Source organism: Macaca mulatta, chromosome 11 (assembly GCF_049350105.2).
Source record: "Macaca mulatta isolate MMU2019108-1 chromosome 11, T2T-MMU8v2.0, whole genome shotgun sequence".
NCBI lineage: Eukaryota > Metazoa > Chordata > Mammalia > Primates > Cercopithecidae > Macaca > Macaca mulatta.
The window spans coordinates 1,546,619-1,568,586 of record NC_133416.1 but is presented as its reverse complement, the minus strand read 5'-3'; the positions used below and the strand labels follow the sequence as shown (position 1 = coordinate 1,568,586).

General features: G+C 39.8%; 1 protein-coding gene and 1 non-coding gene across 30 annotated transcripts in view; both read right to left on the bottom strand.

Moving 5' to 3' along the window:
* The window catches only part of WNK1 (WNK lysine deficient protein kinase 1), a 156,970-nt gene that overhangs the window by 122,964 nt on the left and 12,038 nt on the right, over positions 1-21,968 (bottom strand).
* On the bottom strand, positions 5,575-5,700 carry LOC114671205 (U4atac minor spliceosomal RNA). The gene has a single exon (XR_003721092.1). It is a non-coding gene; the product is annotated as a U4atac minor spliceosomal RNA (small nuclear RNA).

Genomic DNA, 21,968 nt, shown 5'->3' with positions numbered 1-21,968 from the left:
AATTAACAAATCCACAATTATTTTATAGGGCTGACACGTTTATCAAATATCAGCTAATCAAGTAGTCTAATGCAACAAAAATATATGAGATTTAAGCAATACAATTAACAAATACAGAATTTTTTCCCTTAATAGAATATACCATTTTCAAATAAACATAGAGTTTTAATTTTTCAAACACCATAAATTACACTATAAACAAAAAGTTTTAATAACATCTCTAAAGTAGAAATCACACAAAGCATAAGTTATACTTTGGCGTATAAAACGAGGGTTCTGAGTAGCATACATGAACAGATCTAAAGATCCCAACATCTGCATTTTGTAAGATGCCAGAACAGCACAGATTACAGTGAGCCTCACAATCAGGAAACCCCATCCACAGTACTTATCAGTTTTCAGTGCCCAACTCAAAAGGGACAACCAAGGCTCATGGGATTACTTGAATAAAGCTTTTAAAATTAAAGAGCATCCAATAGACAAGGGAAGCAAAAAAATAAATAAAATTAAAGAGCAACTAAAATCAGTAACAAATAACAACAACCAAAAAAAGGAACCTGGAAAAGGCAGGGTCATGTGGTGGCTCACGCCTGTAATCACCGCACTTTGGGAGGCTGGAAGGATTGCTTGAGCCCAGAAGTTTGAAACAGGCTTGGGCAACACAGCAAGACCTCATCTCTAGAAAAAAACTTTTTAAAAAATTAGCTGGGCATGGTGGCGGGCGCCTGTAGTCCCAGCTAGTTGGGAGGCTGAGGCGTGAGATTTACTGGAGCCCAGGAGTTCCAGTGAACTAGCTGCAACCAACCGTGATCACGCCACTCCACTATAGCCTGGGCAGCAGAGCAAGATCTCGTCTTAGAAAAAAAGGAAAAGCAAGCCAGGCGCAGTGGCTCACGCCTGTAATCCCAGCACTTTGGGAGGCTGAGGCGGGCGGATCACGAGGTCAGGAGATCGAGACTATCCTGGCGAACATGGCGAAACCCTGTCTCTACTAAAAAATGTTAAAAAAAAAACTAGCCGGGCGCGGTGGTGGCGCCTGTAGTGCCAGCTGCTCGGGAGGCTGAGGCAGGAGAATGGCGTGAACCCGGGAGGCGGAGCTTGCAGTGAGCTGAGATCCGGCCACTGCACCCCAGCCTGGGCGGCAGAGCGAGACTCCGTCTCAAAAAAAAAAAAAAAGAAAAAGAAAAAAGAAAAAAAGGAAAAGCAGAAGCTATGAAAGGAAGTGAAAACTTCGAGAAGGGAAAAAACCCTCTAAGAGGAGAAAATCTTGTATACATTAACAAGAGGCTATTAAAAATGAAAAAAAAAAAAAAAAGCCAGGAGCAGTGGCTCACACCTGTAATGCCAGCACTTTGGGAGGTCAAGGAGGGCGGATGACGGGGTCAGGAGATCGAGACCATCCTGGAGAACACGGTGAAACCCCGTCTCTACTAAACATACAAAAAAACTAGCCGGGCGCGGTGGTGGCGCCTGTGGTCCCAAGCTGCTCTGGAGGCTGAGACACGAGAATGGCGGGAACCCGGGAGGCGGAGCTTGCAGTGAGCCGCGATCTCACTACTGCACTCCAGCCTGGGCGACAGAGTGAGACGCCATCTCAAAAAAAAAGGAAAAAAAGAAAAAGAAAATCTCTTGGAAGTTAAAAATATATAATGGCAAAAATGAAACTCAACAGGATAATCAAGCCATGATTTCCATTAGGAAATCTCATGGAAAACAAAACCAAAAAATAATGTGAAAAAAGGAGAAAAAGATATGGGCAGGCTAGGCGCGGTGCCTCACGCCTGAAAGCCCAGCACTTTGGGAGTCCGAGGCGGGTGGACCACGAGGTCAGGAGTTTGAGACCAGCCTGGTCAACATGGTGAAACCCCCACCTCTACTAAAAATACAAAAATTAGCTGGGTGTGGTGGTGGGCGCCTGTAATCCCAGCTACTCGGGAGGCTGAGGCAGAACCGCTTGAACCTGGGAGGCGGAGGTTACAGTGAGGCAAGATCACACCATTGCACTCCCGCTCTGGGTGACAGAGCAAGACTCCATTTCAGGGGAGTGGAGGGGCGGGGAGAAAATGATATGGATATTAGACCATTCGTGTGGGAGAACCAACATATATGTAACAGTTGTTCTACAAGGGGCAACATAAAAACAGAGGGCAAGAAATGAAATGAGTAGAAGGTAAATTTTCAGAATTGATGGCCAGTGAGTTTCCAGACAGAAAGCCACAATACCCATACCAAGGCACATTGCTGAACTTTCAAAACGCTGAGCACAAGACAAAAAACCTGAAAACTTCCAGAGGGGGAAAAAAATAGGTTACCGGGAACTCAGAATCCTACTAGCCTCAGACTTTTAACAGCAGTACCGGAAGCTAGAAGAAAATAAGAGTAAATGTCTTTAAAATTCTGAAATAAATTATTTCCAATCTAGAATTTGTTATCCAAACTACCTACTAAAGAGGAAAGGGAAAGGAAGATGAAGGAAGATATTTTCAGACATGCAAGTTCTCAAAAATATAGTAATCTCCCAAATGACCTTTCTCAAAGAGTTACGAAGTTATTCTTTCACAAAAGAGGAGACCAAGAAACAGAATGAAATGGGATTCTGGAAGCAGGATCAAAAACCAGCTAGATGTAAGAAGAATCTCCAAAATGAGAATGAATGAAGATCCCCAACCTAAACAACAACCTAGAATGCAACCAGTACAAACGGTGAAGTTTAGAAGTTTAAGAGAGGTTATCTCCAAAAAAGAAGAATATCTAAAAGTTTTAATGTAGTGACAGGAGATTTACACAACTAGGAAGGAAGACTTCAGGAAAATAGTAATAAATATCTTGACTGTGGTGATGGTTTCATGGATGTGGACAACTAAATTTGTACCTTTTAAATATGTACATTTTATTATGTCAACTATACTTCAATAATGCTATTTTAAGAAATAAATGTCAACAAAAATATTCATATTAAATGCTAACATAAAATAAGACACAATTACATCAAAGGCAAAAATTTTAAAACTGCAATTCATTATTGATAATTTTTATCACCAACTTCTTGAGATAGTAGGGAAAGGTTGTTGAAGAACAGTTTAACGAGAGGTACTTGGCATTCAGAAATTGAGCTGTCCAGTAATAGTGGCCATTAGCCAATTAAAAAAAATTCCCTCAAGATTCACACATCTGGACTGTAAAAATAAAATAAATAAAATACAATTTCTTTAGAGATGGGAATCTTGCTCTGATGCCCAGGCTGGAGTACAGTGGCACGATCATGGCTCACTGTGGCCTCAAGCAATCCTCCAACCTCAGCCTCCCAAATAGCTAGGACTACAGGCACATGCCACTGTGCCTGGATAATTTTTTATTTTTTTGGTGGAGACAGCATCTTGGTTTGTTGCCTAGCCTGGTCTCAAACTCCTGGGCTCTAGCAATCCTCCCACCTCAGCCTCCCAAAGTGCTGGGATTCAGGCATGTATGTGTCACTATGCCTGGCCCCAAGTATGGTTATTGAGTACTTCACTGAAATGTTGCTGGTGTGAACTGAGATATGTTAAATGTAAAACACACAGCAGATTTTGAAGATGTAATAGAAAAGAATATATAGTATCTTTATAATTTTTATATTGATTATATGCTGAAAGATGTTTAGGCCAGGATGGTAGCTCACACTTATAATCCTAGCACTTTGGGAGGCTGAGGCGGGAGGATCACTTAAAGCCAGGAGTTTGAGACCAGTGTGGGTAATATAGTGAAACCCCCTGTCTCTACAAAAAAAATTTAAACATTAGCAGGGTGTGGTGGCACGTGCTTGCAGTCCCAGCTTTGGAAAGCTAAGGCTTAAGCCCAGGAGTTTGAAGCTGCAGCGAGCCATGGTTGTGCACCCGTCACTGCACTCCAGCCTGGGTGACAGGGCAAGACTCTGTCTCAGAAAAAAAAAAGAAACAATGTTTGGATACACTGGGTTATATGAAACATATTACCAAATTAATTCCACCTGTTTTTTTTAAATGTGGCTACTAGAAAATTTAAACTAGGTTAGGCGCAGTGGCTCATGTCTGTAATCCCAGTACTTTGGGAGGCTGAGGCGGGTGGATCACTTGAGGTCAGGAGTTCGAGATCAGCCTGGCCAACATGGTGAAACCTCATCTCTATAAAAATACAAAAATTAGCCAGGGGTGGTGGTGCATGCCTGTAATCTTAGCTGCTCGGGAGGCGAAGGCAGGAGAATCGCTTAAAACTGGGAGGTGGAGGTTGCAGTGAGCCAGTATTGCTCACTACAATTTTATTTCTATCACTTTCTCCTTGGATTTCAATTAGATTTCAAAATTCCCATTAATTCATAGACTCAGGAACCCCAGAGTAATAAATCCCATGTTATTCAACTACACCTTCTAAGATTAGATCTCTGATTTTGGAAACATGATTCTATCAACTAGTTCCCTTGGTTTTCTCATCTATAAAACAGGAACGACAACATACTATGCAGCTATTGAGAGAACTCAGGAAGATGTACTACAGGACAGCTTAGTGGCACTGTTAGGGACTTGCTACATCAGGCACGCAGCAGTGTCACTACTTCCACACTGTTTTCTCTCAAATGCAACATTCACATTCAGGCCTAATAAAATGACAATTAGGTCATAAACTTTCAGGGTCACTTCAGACCAACAATCTCAGAAGTCCCTTTCCAAAGTCAGTCTATGACAATGATTTAAAATTATATGACACTTCAAACTGTACTGTTAGTCTACCACATTTTTTGTTATTTGTTACTTAAAATATTCCAGCCAAGTACACAAAATTGTCATTTTCAGATGAAGAAAAAGGCTTAGAAGTTAAGTGAGTAGGAGATCCAGATTCATACAAATATTAATATTGCCAGAAAACTTCATTTTAATCGTTAGATTTTAAAAATAAGCCAAAAATCCCATAAGAACTCAACCACTGGGGAGGGGGAACAAAGAAATCTGATAGAACTAGAGAAAACTGGGAATTTTAAGTTCTCAAAAAAAAGTTATCTCAATCATTAGAACACAAAGTATAAAGCCCATTTGTTTAAAATAAGAACACATTTATACTTTAAAATTAAATCTGTAGTCTCCACAAAATATCTTTCAAAAACTCAAATCCAAAAAGGTTCTGAAGATTTTTAGTGCCATTGGTTTGTGTTATAGCTAATGCCAGTATTGTGCCTATTAATAAGAGACTAAACAAAAAGCAAAAATAAAACAGATCATTTAATTAACAGATCATTTAATTATAATTTATCTAATGAAGACCAGCAATTATAAAACTTCAAACGCACCTAACTTCAATTGTTACACAAAATCATAATCATTTGTTCCTTTCTAAGAAGGAACACTATGTTCAGAGCTTATGTTATGAATAATGAACAATGACAGGAGCTAAAATTCATATAGCCACTATATTTTCATTTCGTGGCAAATAGCTATCAACAACTTACCAAATGATTTAATTAAGTGGTTAAAAGGATCTAGCTTCAAGTTTATGCTCTGAGTAAAATGTTTTTCAAAGAGTGGGCAGTAAACAGTTTTTTCCCCCTGTGGAAAAGCAGTTTTTCATTTTTCCAAAAATAGTACCAAGGTAAAGCAAAGCTCTAGATGATGCAGGCATGTTGTGTAGGCATTAGCAGTACTGCCCTCACTATGTGCTCACTGGACAGTAGTGCAACCCCAAGAAAAAGATGGTTAACAGTTTTTGTTGTTGTTGTTAATGAAATAAAACAAAAAACGGCTCATCGCTAGTAAGGAAACTATTTTGTGAAACTTTCTTCTTTTTATGTGTGCATATACTAAGTCACAATGTAAATGTATTTCTTAAAATGAGTCTCAGAAAGGTTTGAAAGCCACTGCAAAGTAGTCTGTCTATAGCAAACTACTATACATTCAGTAACTGGAGGGGTGTTGCAGGAATCAGACTGTACCAAGGTAAAAATTCTTTTTGACTGTGAGAGAGTAAGAAGCATATTTAAGGCACAGGCCTAAAGCTGACTGGATTATCCAATTCTACCACTTAGTTTACTAATTAGACAACAAACTTACCCAAGGTCATTCTTCTATAGTTTGCATTAGAACTAAGTCTCCCACTCTAATGCTCAAAATAAGCTCCACAAAGACACTTTAGCATGTAAGTATTAATTCAGAATTTCCTATTTGGTTTTCAATAACCAAAAGAAACTGCAGCTTAACACATGCAACTGTTTCCTCAAATACTATTCTACCAGATTAATGACCATGCCAGCTCTCCCATTAAAAGCTTTTTCTAGCTAGTTACTTGGTACTTAGGATTTTATAGCACTTTTCTTTTCCCATTATGCTCAGTAGTGCATGCAACACACTATACTTAGGAATGCAACACACTTCCTTTGGGAATGCATAACTGTGGCCATAACTACGACTGAAATTTGCGTGAATTTCTATCATCTGTCTAAACTTAGAAGCAAAGTACTACAAAATCAACTTAAATCAGACCATATTTTTGTGATCAGTGTACCTCACTATTAAAACATTATATGTATTTTAACAGTTACCATTCAAAACTTGAAGTATATCCAAAATACTCCATTCCCATCTCCTGATAAATAAATCTTCACTGACAACTGAAGTCAGTAAGAAGAGAAACATGTTAAGGACAGAAGTTAAAACGGAATTAGACAAAGATGGGGCAGATTATCACAGCTTCATACTACAAGCACAGGTTTGTTTCCACATCCTCTTTCCTAAAGATCCATAATAAACTCATAACATTACTTGCAAAGAACCCCAGAGAAGGTGCCTCAAATTATTTCCATAAAGAAAACAACATTATTACCCATTAAGCAACTCTGTTAATGATTATCCACCAAATTCCAAATATTAAAAAATTGCTTAACATTGGGAATGGCAGAGGTACTGAGCCTTACGATGTCTAATCAAGTCAGTGAAGTACACAAAAAAATGCAGGCAAGAGAAAAAGGAAGCTGAGTCAGGTACAGAGTTCTTTGCATCCACAGATAAAATGCTTTATTCTTTATTTCTCAAACTTGCAGTATAAAGACCAAAAAAATCCACTATTTTAATTTCACAGTCCAGTCAATTCACATGGCTGTATGTAGATTTTTCTTTCAGAAAATTAAGGGAAAGGAGCCAGGCACAGGGCTTATACCTGTAATCCCAGCACTTTGGGAGGCTGAGGCAGGTGGATCACTTGAGGTCAGGAGTTTGAGACCAGCCTGGCCAATATGGTGAAACCCCGTATTTACTAAAAATACAAAGATTAGCCAGGTGTGCCACGCACCTGTAATCCTAGCTACTCAGGAGGCTGAGACAGGAGAATTGCTTGAACTCAGGAGGCGGAGGTTGCAGTGAGCCCAGATCGCGCCACTGTACTCCAGCCTGGGTGACAAAGTGAAACTGTGTCTCAAAAAAAGAAAAGAAAAGAAAAGAAAATTAAGGGAAAGGGAATTCATAATGTATCTGTGCATTTTAATATTATAGTCACAGCAACATAACCTAAATTACTTTCCCAACAGGGAATTAGAAATCTGAAAGCAAATACTACTCACATCTCAAATAATATAACTGCCAAAAATTTACTCACTCATTTTTCTAAAATGTTATGAAAACGTGTACATTATTCAACTCTCTTGGAGAAAAGTAGACAACATGATTTATAAAAAATCACACAATTAGTGGCAATTTTAACAGAAGAGAATGCTCTCCCACTGAACTTCGTAAAAACAAAAGAAAATCCAGACTTCATCTGTTTTACTTTTACATTTTAGAGCAGTAAAATTCTTAATTTCTTATTTCCCAAACAATACTCCCCATTATTGTTTGCTTCCCCTGTAATGTTTATTCCTCCCTGAGTTCTGAGATTCCTAGGTATGGAATTTGAATTTCCTGGTAGTACCAGCTTTTGCTCTTATTTTTAGAACCTTACTGTGACCCTGTGATGGTGTTCACCAGAAAGAACATGAGACAGAAGTCATACCTGTATTAATAACTATTACCAGTATTACTAAGAATTTAAAATTTTTTTTCTAGTTTACATGTCCTGTCCTTACAATTTTATATTTTAATAAGTCACTCATAATCTCAAACTCTAATAACAATGACTGTTAGCATGATAGATATTTCGTTCCAATTTCTACGAATTACTTTAAAAAAAAAAAAAAAAAAAAAGACCATTGGCAGGGCGCGGTGGCTCACACCTGTAATACCAGCACTTTGGGAGGCTGAGGCGGGTAGATTGAGGTCAGGAGTTCGAGGTCAGCCTGGCCAACATAGTGAAACTCCATCTCTACTGAAAATATAAAAATTAGCCAGGCGTGGTGGCACATCTGTAATCCCAGCCACTCGGGAGGCTGAGGCAGGAGAACTGCTTGAACCCGGGAGGTGGAAGTTGCAGTGAACCAAGATCGCGCCACTGCACTCTAGCCTGGGTGACAGGGCAAGACTCCATCTCAGAAAAAAAGAAAGAAAAAGAAAAAACAATTAATAAAAAAATTAAAAAGATGATTTTACATAAATTTCAAGATTTTCAATGCCTTTTAAAACTAAAACATCAAACCATAATCACAGGTATTAAAATTCTAAATATTCAATAGTATAAGGGAATAGCCTTCTTCTGGTTTCCCACAGGTCAAGTAAACAGTTTAAGCAAAATTTAACCCTAATTATAAGCAAAGAGGTGAAAATTGCTTAGGTTGGTTAATGAGTCCTTTTAGGTGAAAATATCATCATTTAAATCATTTAAGTAACCAGGACTCAGCTACTACTTATAGATTTGATAGCTCGAGCACTAAATACAAAGTGAGGTTTAAAGTCCTTCTAAAGCAGTTAACAAGGCATCCATTGCCAAAGTTTTGGATTATGTTTTAGAGTCACATTTACCACATGAAGCTTGTGTTTAATAGAACAAATCCACCATATCTGAACAGCAAACAAAGACAGATGATAAATACTGTAAACTGTTGGAAGTCAAACACTGTAAAGTTTCCTGAGTCTGTGGTAAGTTATTTTTCTTAAATAGCTACCATGTATGATGTGTTTCACTGAGCAACTACAGTGAACTTTAATAGGTACTATTTACCACTTGTCATTTCATGAAAACTACCAGGAGCTTTGCTTTCACTGTTTCTCTTCAAATGCTTCCCAGTTCATAATATAGTAATACTTAAGAAATTACATAGCTGAATTATAGTTCCATGGTAGATCATATCTACATATCTAGCTCTGTCTCAAAATTCTAGCAGACTACATTTGGTCCAAAGTAACCCAAGTGCCTAACTCTATGACAAAATCTTATCTTTCACATAAAAACAAATCTAATTCTTCAGCTACTTAAAAACTCCAGGATGGGTGCGGTGGCTCACGCCTGTAATCCCAGCACTTTGGGAGGCTGAGGCAGGCAGATCACGACGTCAGGGGAACGAGACCATCTTGGTCAACATGGTGAAACCCCACCTCTACTAAAAATACAAAAATTAGCTGGGCATGGTGGCGGCGCCTGTAGTCCCAGCTACTCGGGAGGCCGAGGCAGCAGAATTGCTTGAACCCAGGAGGCAGAGGTTGCAGTGAGCCGAGATCGCACTCCACCCTGCACTCCACCCTGGCAACAGAGCGAGACTTCGTCTCAAAAAAAAAACAAAAAACAAACAAAAAACCCTCCAAATGATAAGCACAGATGCTGACTAATTTTATCCAATAAGAAAAGTAACTAAAAAGTTAACACTGCACATCATGGAGTTTAAATATACACATAATTCTCAATAAATCACAGAATAGTAACAATAAAGGGACCAAGAGCTCATTTAGTACAGTCTATTTATCTTCAACACTTCTGAATGAATACTTACTCTGTGTGAAAAAGTCTTCGTAAACACTCTAGTCGGTTATTATGAGTCAAACATAGCATTATGGGTCATTTCTTTATAGTTCACATTCTAATTTATAATAAATCCTAATTTTCTTTTACTGTCTCTTAGAAGTTCTTGAACAACCATACAATGCAACTTCTCTCCCAAAGCACCAGCCCAGGTACAAATACCATAGAGAGCGAGAACACACTGAGATCTGGGCCAGGCATAGTGGCTCACACCTGTAATCCCAGCACTTTGGGAGACCGAGGTGGGCAGATCACGAGGTAAAGAGAGAGCAAGACCATCCTGGCCAACATGGTGAAACTCCGTCTCTCCTAAAAATACAAAAAATTAGCCGGGCGTGGTGGCAGGCGCCTGTAGTCCCAGCTACTCGGGAGGCTGAGGCAGGAGAATCGCTTGAATCTGGGAGGCGGAGGTTGCAGTGAGCCAAGATCACACCACTGCACTCCAGCCTGGCGATAAAGTGAGACTCTGTCTCAAGACACACACACACACACACACACACACACACACATATTGAGATCTGACTTTAACTTCACATTTTTAAAATGTAACAACAAACAGAAGCTTAAAAACTGAAAAAGGCCACAATGTCTCACACCTATAATCCCAGCACGTTGGGAGGCTGAGGCAAAGGATCACTTGTGGCCAAGAGTTCGAGACCAGCCTGGGCAAACTAGCTTGACCCCATCTCTACAAAAAATTGGAAAAATTAGCCAGGCATGGTGGTACATGCCTGTAGTCCCAGCTACTCGGGAGGCTAAAGGGGAAGGACTGCTTGAGCCCAGGAGTTCAAAGCTGCAGTAGGCCATGATCCTGCCACTCAACTCCAGTCTGGGCCACAGAATGAGATCCTGTCTTTATTGTCTTTGGGGTCACAGACAACCTGACCTATTAGTTTTAATGTGTACTACAAGGTAATTATGACGTTTGAAGAGAAGCATGCTCAGCTTTTAAAACAAAAATGAAAAACAAACAAACAAACAAGAATGATCTAGGCTCCACTCCCACTCCTATGTTTGCTGAATGTAAGTTTGGCAAATTATTTCATTTCAGTCTCTTCACCCTGTAAAATGGGACTAATACCTTATTCAGGTGACACAAGAATATATGAGAATATATATAAAACACAGTGGTTCATAAATATTATCAAATCGCCACCCTTTTCTCACCATTTTGAGAATACAAGTCCTTCAAACATACACAGTTCAAACTTTTTTTTTTGAGACAACATGTTGCTCTATTGCCCAGGCTAGAGTACAGTGGCACGACCATAGCTCACTGCAGCCTTGAACTACAGCTAGGACTCCAGGCATGTACCACCTCACTCAGCTAATATGTTAAATTTTTTTGCAGAGATGAGGTCTTGCTATGTTGCACAGGCTGGTCTCAAATTTTCGGCCTCAAGTGATCCTCTGGCCTTGGACTCCCAAAGTGCTGGGATTACACGCCAAACTTTTGATCAAACTTTACATTAGGCCCTAAAAAAAGTTGCCATTGAAAACACAACTTGCCATAACAAGACAAACTGAAAGACAACTGATCTAAGAACTCATTTGTGTTACAAGAAAGACTATTACTTGATATGCCATTTATCTTATTGTATTCAGTAATGTCTTCATTTACTCTCTACTAGTAAATACAGAAATAAGGGAATAACCATTATTGTAACTGCAAAAGTCAAATTTTAAACATTGATAAGGAGCTAGCATAAACATTTTAAAAATCTATTTTTTGTATATTAAGTTCAATTTTAGATTTTAATACTATAACATAAAAATATCCATGAAGATAAATCAATTTTAAACACCAATAGCAAGAAGATAAAATATAAGAAATTCACCTATCAAGTTCAGAGATAAGATTCACTATACTTAAATGAAAAAAAGAAAAACAGAATTAAGATGATTAACCAATTTGATGGTATAAACAGTGCTATACTATTGACATTAAATTCTCGCCATTGAAAAATATTTGCAGAAAATATAAAAGGATTCATTCTGATATAAGGAACTTATGAAAACTGGTTAGGGGAGAAAAGCACCTGAAGGCAAAAATATACCAAAAGACAAAAGAGGAAATACAATTAGTTATTATTATCAAAGCAAAAGGGGGAAAGTTCTGCAGACATAAACTATATGAAATATTTAATAGTATTGATAAATAGGGTTAGTAAAATAACTCTCACTTGGGTCACTGAAAATCTATATAACTCTTTTGGAAAACAATCTTACAATGAATTGAAAGTATTTAAATGTTCATGCCCTTAGAACCAGTAATTCCATTTCTGAAATTTAATCCTAAGAAAATAGCTCTAAACAGTGAAATCTGAGGTATTGGTGTTTTGCTCACAAGGCTAAGTAGGTAAATTCCCTTCTCCTATTCCAAGCCCTTGTGGGCCTCTAGCCTCAAGACTGTTGTTTTAGAACCAACAATTAGAAGACAGTCTCCTCAGCTGGCTTCTGTCTGAGAAAGTCCAGGCCCAAACAAAGGAGTTTGGTTGGATTATATTCAAGAGGGAGGGGATGAGAATGGAGTTTGAGAGGTAGATGCTGAAGGAAAGGAAGGGATTAGAGGATTCATCCAGACAAGATCAATACACTCATCCTCCTTGGGAGCTGCAGGGAGAAGGGAGGACAATGGAGAGACAATAATGGTAAAAACTTTCCTTTGGAACATTATGCAAAGATCCTATTACCCAATATTCTCTGTAACAAGGCCTTAAAGAAACCTTCCAGACTTACATAAACGGGCATGTCAATGACAAGCGGTGTAGGTGAAAGACCGGAGGAAAGCCCTTTCCTGATAGAATGTATGAGGCTCACCAAGGATATGGGGGAGGAGGATTTGTACAGGGAAATAATGGCTAATTCAATTAGGTAAGGATACAACACAGATTAAATTTGGTTTTCATAAAATATTATTTCATGGTTACAACCCTGTGGAGTAAGACCCTCGCCCACTATATTTACAATAGAAAAAATAACAATACCTAACACTGCAGGGAAACAAAGGAAATTATGGTATATGCACATAAGGAACTGTCAAGTAGCTATTAAAAATATTTATACTAATTCTTATGTTACACTGAATTATAAAATTTTCAGGATATAAAATTGCAAACACACATCTATGATCCCACTAAAACATAAGTTTCACGAAGGCAGAATTTTTTCTCTATTTGCTACCTAAGACAGCCTTAAGCACATAGGAGTACAATAAACATTTGGTGAATAAATTTTAAAATCCATCATGAAAGGGAACAGGCAAACATTCTAAATCATATATCGACATTGTCTTTTTTGATAAAACTTCAGTGGGGTTATTTTGGTTTTTATTTTTCCTTGTTTCCTAAGATATATCTGAGTATACATTACTTCTATGATGGGAAAAAACTGACTGGGAAGTAGTTCCTTTTAAATGCATTAAGAATTTCCTATATTTTCAAAATATCTTTGGTATGCTCTAGAGTAGATTTAACAGTTTAAATAAAGGAAGCCGACTTAGGATATCTTGAGAGGGTAGGAAGTAGAAAAGGCACACTAAGGCTTTTCCTCCTATAGCTTAGTCAATATACGAAACTAAACTTCCTCAAAGGACTTTTTTTTTTTTTTGAGACGGAGTTTTGCTCTTGTTGCCCAGGCTGGAATATGTAATGGCGCGATCTCGGCTCACCGCAACCTCGGCTCACCGCAACCTCTACCTCCTGGGTTCAAGCAATTCTCCTGCCTCAGCCTCCCGAGTGGCTGGGATTACAGGCATGTGCCACCATGCCCAGCTAATTTTGTATTTTGAGCAGAGACGGGGTTTCTCCATCTTGGTTAGGCTGGTCTTGAACTCCTGACCTCAGATGATCTGCCCGCCTTGGCCTCCCAAAGTGCTGGATTACAGGTGTGAGCCACTGCGCCAGGCTCCTCAAAGAACGTTCAATGTAACGTTATTCAAGCCCCTAACACTTGGCTTTTACAAATTTCTGAACCACACAGTACCACTGTTTAAAAACAAACTACTGGATTATAATGTTCTGATAATACCCCAAATTATATGCGAAGCAGTAAATGCACTTTCTTGCAAATCTCTGAACAAAGGCTGGAAGTGAGAAGACTAATTTAGCTTTGTAATATATCAACCATGACTTCTATAACTTCTGTTCAGAGTGATCAAATGTATTAATGATCAATTTACTAGATTTAGTTCTAACTAAATGTTTGCATCTGTGGGACAAACATTCTAATTTTCTCTTACTAAGAATTAAAAAAATAATATATACTCAATAATTCAAGTGTTTTTTATACATAACTTCAAAATTTCAACGTGGGAAATGGTTTTCCTCTACGGCAAATCTGGCAAATTATGCCACCACACAGCAACATAACTATGTGCGTGCATACATATGTATACACATAATTACGTTGCTGTATGGTGGCATACATATATACATACACATACACACACCCCTATACATACACACACACACACATACATACACACACCCATTATGATTACTGTGTAAAAATATTTTGCTGTTTTTTAATCTAAAAACCTCAAATTCTTAAATGGGAAAATGCTTTTGCTATGTGGTAAAACAGGCAAACTGTACAACCATACAATATAATGATAACTATAAAAACAGAGTTCAAACACACAGAAACCAGTATGTCATACATAGTAACAATGCTTATCTCTGGATAAAGGTACTGCCTGCAGGTGGTTTTTTATTTCTTTTTTCCTCCTCTAATTTCCTAACTTTTATAATGAGAGTGTTTTACTAATTTTTTAAAGCATCTTTTTTGTGTATGATTTAAGGATGGTTACAATAACAAAGGTGGAAATAAAAGAAATTTATAACTCAGATAATTTAGTCAAAATCAAATTAATTTGTAGCCATAAACAATGACTATCAAAGGCCCTTATGCAAAAAGAAAGAAAGCTTCTGTAGTCATTAAATTAAGAGGGTTTCTCAAGCCTGTAATCCCAATACTTAGGAGGCTGAGACAGGAGGATTATTTGAACCTAGGAGTTGAAGACCAGCCTGGGTGACAGTGTGTAACCCAGTCCAAAAATAAAAAATAATTTTAAAAAATTACCATCAACAGTTTGAAGAGAATGGTCTTGCCACCTCAAATATATTACAACTTTATTAAAATAAATCAGTTAAGGCTACGTGCACTGGCTCACGCCTGTAATCCCAACACTTTGGGAGGCCAAGGCGGGCAGATCACCTGAGGTCAGGAGTTCGAGATCAACCGGGCCAATACGGTGAAACCCCGTCTCTACTAAAAATACAAAAATTAGCTGGGCGTGGTGGCGCACCCCTGTAATCCCAGCTACTCAGGAGGCTGAGTCGGGAGAATCACTTGAACCCAGGAGGCAGAACAAGACCCTATCTCAAAAACAAAAAAATTTAACTCTTCTAGAAAAACTCAATGCTAATAAATAGCTGAACTACAAACAGTTTATCTTTCATAAGCAAGAGCCAGACACCAAAAACCAATTGAAACCATTTCTCAGTATCATTAAGATATGAATATGGACACTAAATTAATTAACAAGCTTAAGGAGCCACAATGGCCAGAAATTACTAAAGAATATAAAGCACCGGGCACAGTGGCTCACGCCTGTCATCCCAGCACCTTGGGAGGCCGAGGTGGGCGGATCACAAGGTCAGGACAGGAGACCAAGAACATCCTGGCTAACACGGTGAAACCCCATCTCTACTAAAAATACAAAAAATTAGCCGGGCGTGGTGGCGGGCGCCTGTAGTCCCAGCTACTCAGGAGGTGGAGGCAGGAGAGTCGCTTGAACCCAGCAGGCGGAGGTTGCAGTGAGCCGAGATCACACCACTACACTCCAGCCTGGGCGACAGAGCGAGACTCCGTCTCCAAAAAAAAAAAAAAGAAAAGAATATAAAGTAGTAAGTTTACGCATTTAATGTATTCCAAACACACACTAGCAGTTTATCTGAAATAAACCAAAATATTTACCAAATATTTCAAGATATTTACAGTAAACACTTGTAGTATTCTCTTAACAACGATTAAAGTACTCAAAGAACAAAGCCATAAAGAAATGCCATTTCTGATTACTGGACATACTGGCAAATAACAAAAGATAATATTTTAAAGGATGAGGATTCTAATTTTCTTAACAATCTGGTATTAAAAGCATCACAAACCACTAAGAGTTTAAAACTCCAAATTTCTGTATTCAGCAACAGCAAAGAATTATGGCTTGTAAAGGATGCTAATGCAAGAAACCACAAAAAGGAAGGTGTTAAGATATTTTTTAAAAGGAAGTAGTAAACTTACTGTAGCATCAACTTTCACAGCATTTTAATAGAATAGTCTAAATTAGCGATGGTCAACAGAAACATAATGTGAGCTAAATGCAATTTAATTTTCTAGTAGTTACATTAAAAATGTAAAAAGAAACAGATTAATATATTTAACAAATATACCTAAACATCATCATTTCAATATGTAATCCAATTTTTTGGAAACAAATGTTTTTCTTTTTTATACTAAATTTTCAAAATCCAAAACACACGTGCTTACTTATAAATATTTCCTAACTGCTACAGTCTAAATGCTTCCTCCCCACCAAATTCATGCATCAGAAACTTAATCCCGGGCCAGGCGCAGTGGCTCACGCCTATAATCCCAGCACACTGGGAGGCCGAGGCAGGTAGATCACCTGAGGTCAGCAGTTTGAGACCAGCCTGACCAACATGGAGAAACTCCATCTCCACTAAAAATACAAAATTAGCCAGGTGTGGTGGCGCATGCCTGTAATGCCAGCTACTCGGGGAGGCTGAGGCAGAAGAATCGCTTGAACCTGGGAGGCGGAGGTTGCGGTGAGCTGAGATCACACCATTGCACTCCAGCCTGGGCACCAAGAGTGACACTCCATCTCAAAAAAAAAAAAAAAAAGAAAAAAGAAATTTAATCCCCAATGCAACAGTGTTTTCAGAAGTGGAGCTCTGCCTCCATGAATGAATTAATGCAGCTGTAAAAAGGGCTTTTGAGTGTGGGTTCACACTCTCTTGCCCTCAGGCCTCTGCCATGTGAGCATGTGGCAAGAAAGCCCTCAACTTCCCAAGTAACTCATGATGCCAGTGTCTTGCTTGGACTTCTAGGCCTACAGAACTGCGAGGAAACATACTTCTGTTCTTTATATATTATGTTAATAGTAGCGCAAATGAACTAAGACACTAATTCTTCACCGAAGACAGGCCCAGTAGCCGAGCACACCTGGCACCCATATTTTTCTGAACACCTTTCTACAACAAAAAGAACCAGGGGCCGGGCGCGGTGGCTCAAGCCTGTAATCCCAGCACTTTGGGAGGCCGAGACGGGCGGATCACGAGGTCAGGAGATCGAGACCATCCTGGCGAACACGGTGAAACCCTGTCTCTACTAAAAAATACAAAAAACTAGCCGGGCGAGGTGGCGGGCGCCTGTAGTCCCAGCTACTCGGGAGGCTGAGGCAGGAGAATGGCGTAAACCCGGGGGGCGGAGCTTGCAGTGAGCTGAGATCCGGCCACTGCACTCCAGCCCGGGCGACAGAGCCAGACTCCGTCTCAAAAAAAAAAAAAAAAAAGGACCAGGGCTCTAGGAGAAATGGCTGGCGCAGGACTGGGGTGGGGAAATAATAAAATGAACTGAGAACATCTTGTACAGAAAGTAAGGATGTCATCAAAAAATGGTAGGGACATGTTAACAACCAGGACGCAGAAGGGGCCAGGCATGGTGGCTCACACCTGTAATCCCAGCACTTTGGGAGGCTGAGACGGGATTACTTAAGGTCAGTCAGGAGTCTGAGACCAGCCTGGCTAACATGGCGAAATCTGTCTCTACCAAAAACACAAAAACTATCCGGTCGTGGTGGCATGCGCCTGTAATCCCAGCAATTTGGGAGGCTGAGGCATGAGAACCACTTGAACCCAGGAGGCAGAGATTGCAGTGAGCAAAGATGGTGCCTCCAGCCTGGGTGACAGAGTTAGACTCTGTCTCAAAAAAAAAAAAAAAAAAAAAAAAAAAAAAGGAAACGGAAGGTAGCTTCTAGCCAAATCTGGGACAACTGTTATGTTTGAAAGTATTTCACAGTAAAGAGTTTTTTTAAAGTCTGTTCTTTAAATATCACTACATCCAGGCTGGGCACGGTGGCTCACGCCTATAATCCCAGCACTTTGGGAGGCTGAGGTGGGTGGATCACGAGGTCAGGAGTTTAAGACCAGCCTGGCTGACATGGTGAAACCCTGTCTCTACTAAAATACAAAAAAAAAAAAAAATTAGCCGGGTGTGGTGATGCGTGCCTGTAATCCCAGCTACTCAGGAGGCTGAGGCAGGAGAATTGCTTGAACCTGGGAAGCAGAGGTTGCAGTGAGCCGAGATTGCACCACTGCACTCCAGCCTGGTGACAGAGCAAGAGTCCGTCTCAAAAAAAAAAAAAAAAAAAATTACTACATCCATTACATGAAGAAAGGGAAAAATTGTCTTGTGTAATATTTAGCTAAGTACTGGTTGTTGAAGAAGTTAACTTTACTCATTAAGAGAATAAGAATGGCAGATGTTTAAAACATTAATGAGGTATTCACACCAAATGCACACTCAGTAAATTTGTGAAAGCCTGTAATAGTGATATTTATGGGTAATATGGCAGTTTCATTTCTGCCCTTCTAAGAGGGACAGAATATGGTCAAGACTCTCATCACAGAAATCAAACTATGCTTTCGCCAGAGGATGATCACTAGCAAATATCTCTATGCTCCCCACTCATGTCCATGAAAACAAAAAAAATCTGTGGAGACATAAAGAAACTGATACAAGCAGGCTGGGCATGGTACCTCACGCCTGTAATCCCAGCACTTTGGGAGGCCAAGGAGGGCAGATCACTTGAGGTCAGGAGTTCTAGACCAGCCTGGCCAACATGGTGAAATCCCATCTCTACTAAAAATACAAAAATTAGCTGGGCGTGGTTGCAGGCGCCTGTAATCCCAGCTACTCGGGAGGTTGAGGAACGATAATCGCCTGAACCCGGGAAACGGAGGTTGCAGTGAGCCAATGTATCTCTCCACTGCACTCCAGCCTGGGCCTGGACAGAGAGAGACTCTGCCTCAAAAACAAACAAACAAACAAAAACCTGATAAAATGCAACACAAACAATTTGTCACCAAACTAAAACCTAAACTAGCCCCTCTATGTAGTAGGGTGCCTGGGTAGGCAGAACAAATATTTGAGTTGATAGTTTACCATGTATTAATGCTGGTGGCTTTTTTTGTCTAGGTAGAAAAGAGCATGTCTAGGTAGAAAGGAGCCACCTAGAGTGGTCCTTCTGTTACGTCATTGAAGCAAACAGACATGAATTGAAAGGGAGTAGCAGATTCTATGTGTGACTTGATAAAAAGCTGTTTCTATCAATAATATTAGGAAGGGAGTTAAGAGGTGTGTAGAAGTATGCAGAAAACGCCAAAAACTCTTCTGGTAAACAACTGCAACTCCAAGGCCTTCCATTTTAAGTTTACTATTATTAGAAATTCCCTGATAAACTTCCATGTACTTCAATGACATAAACTGGCAGAAAAGTTTCCCTCACCTGAATCTACACAGAGTAAGGCAACTCACCTTGAAGGACAGAGAATTAGTCTAAATTTGGGGATTACAGAGGGAAAGGAGATTTGCATGTGTAGGTAAGGCTGAAAACCCCTATCAACCCGGCCAGGCGTGGTGGTTCAAGCCTGTAATACCAGCACTGTGGGAGGCCAAGGCGCGTGGATCACGAGGTCAGGACTTTGAGACCAGCCTGACCAACATGGTGAAACCCCTTCTCTACTAAAAATACAAAAATTAGCCGGGCGTGGTGGTGCGCGCCTGTAGTCCCAGCTACTCCGGAGGCTGAGGTAGAAGAATCACTTGAACCCAGAAGGCAGAGGTTGCAGTGAGTCGAGATTGCGTTACTGCACTCCAGCCTGGGCGACAAAGCGAGACTGTCTCAAAAAAAAAAAAAAGAATAATCAAAGCTAAAGCAGTAATTGGCTTGGAACAGACTTATGATACAAAAGCAGACAAAACATTACAGTTCAATGCTTCAACTTTTAAAGACCTTTTCCAGCTCATCTATTCATCTCATCCTTGACCGTGCTTTCTACTTACCCAACCTTCTCTGATCTTATTCGTTCAAAATTACCAGAAGAAATGGCCTACACTTATTTTGTTCATGGTTTTATTTTTTAATTTTTATTTACATACATATATTTTACTATGGATTCAGGGGGTACATGTACAAGTTTGCTACATGGATATACTGCATAATGGTGAGGTTAGGGTTTCTAGTTACTTAACCTTATCACCTTATCACCCAAATAGTGAACATTGTACCCAATATGTAATTTTTCAACCCTCACCCCAGCCTACACTTATTGTCTCTACTTTCTAAACTTCCTCTCGTCCACTCATTAAACCCACTGCAAATTTTCCCCTCTTCTGAAACTGTAAGGTCACCAAATATTCAGTAACTATGACATATAGTTAACCTTTATTAATTCTGTATGTATGTTTGTGATAACATCCTTTGTACATTTTCCAAAAAAATAACTATTTTTTCTTTATTAATAGAGTATACATATTTAAATGTGTAACTTCAGTTCTAAAAATAACACTCTATATACTTTAAAGGGATGAACTTTATGGTTAAAGTTGAACTTTTTGGATAAAGTTATTATTTTTATTTGTAAAATTTTTTGCAGGCCGGGCGCGGTGGCTCACGCTTGTAATCCCAGCACTTTGGGAGGCCGAGGCAGGTGGATCACCTGAGGTCGGGAGTTCAAGACCAGCCTGACCAACGTGGAGAAACCCCGTCTCTACTAAAAATACAAAGTTAGCCGGGGTGGTGGCACCTGCCTGTAATCCCAGCTACTCGGGAGGCTGAGGCAGGAGAATTGCTTGAACCCGGGAGGCGGAGGTTGCAGTGAGCCGAGATCGCGCCATTGCACCCCAGCCTGGGCAAAAAGAGCGAAACTCTGTCTCAAAAAAAAAAAAAAAAATTTTTTTGGAGACTCACATCTTGCTACATTGTCCCAGCTAGTCTTAAACTCCTGGCCTCAAGCAATGCTCTCAGCTCAGCCTCCCAAAAGTGCTAAGATTAGAAGTATGAGCTGCCATGCCCAGTCTTGATATAGTTATATTTTTAAAAAGCACAACTTGACCCAAGATCTGATACAGCGCATTCCAAAAGAATTTTCTGCAATGATTAAAAAAAAATTTGTTTTTGAGACAGGGTCATAGCTCTGTCACCCAGGCTGAAGTGCAAGTGGCATGATCAAGCCTCACTGCAGCCCTGACCTCCCCAGCTCAAGCAAGCCACCCAGCTCAGTCTCTTAAAGTAGCTGGGACTACAGATGCACACCACCAGGCCCAGCTAATTTTTTAATTTTTTGTAGAGACAGGGTCTTGCTCTGTTGCCCAGACTGGTCTTGTAACCCCTGGGCTCAAGAAATCCTCCTGCCTCAGCCTTCCAAAGTGTTAAGATTACAGGTATAAGCCACCATGCCCAGCCTGAAAATGTTATTTATCTGTGCAATCCAATATTGTAGCCACATGTTGTCACTGAGCACTCGAAATGTGGCTAGTACAAGAAAATTAAGTTTTAAAAATTTCATTTTAATTCATTTAAATTTGATAGCCACATAAAGGCTGGATACAGTGGCTCACACCTGTAATCCCAGCACTTTGGAAGACTGAGGTGGGTGGATCACCTGAGCTCAGGAGTTCCAGACCAGCCTGGCCAACATGGCAAAACCCCGTCTCTACTAAAAATACAAAATTAGCTGGGCATGGTGGCACGTGCCTGTAATCCCAGCTACTCAGGAGGCTGAGGCAGAATGCTTGAACCTACGAGGCAGAGGTTACAGTGAGCCGAGATCACGCCATTGCACTCCAGCCTGGGCGGCAAGAGGGAAATAGCCACATGAGGCTGGTGGATACTGTATTAGATAGTGAACAGTGCAGAAATCTAGGGCATTACCAGTGACTTACATGTATTTATGTGCTTCTCTCTTATTCAACCTCCCCCTTACTTAGGCAACCTTAAATTTAAT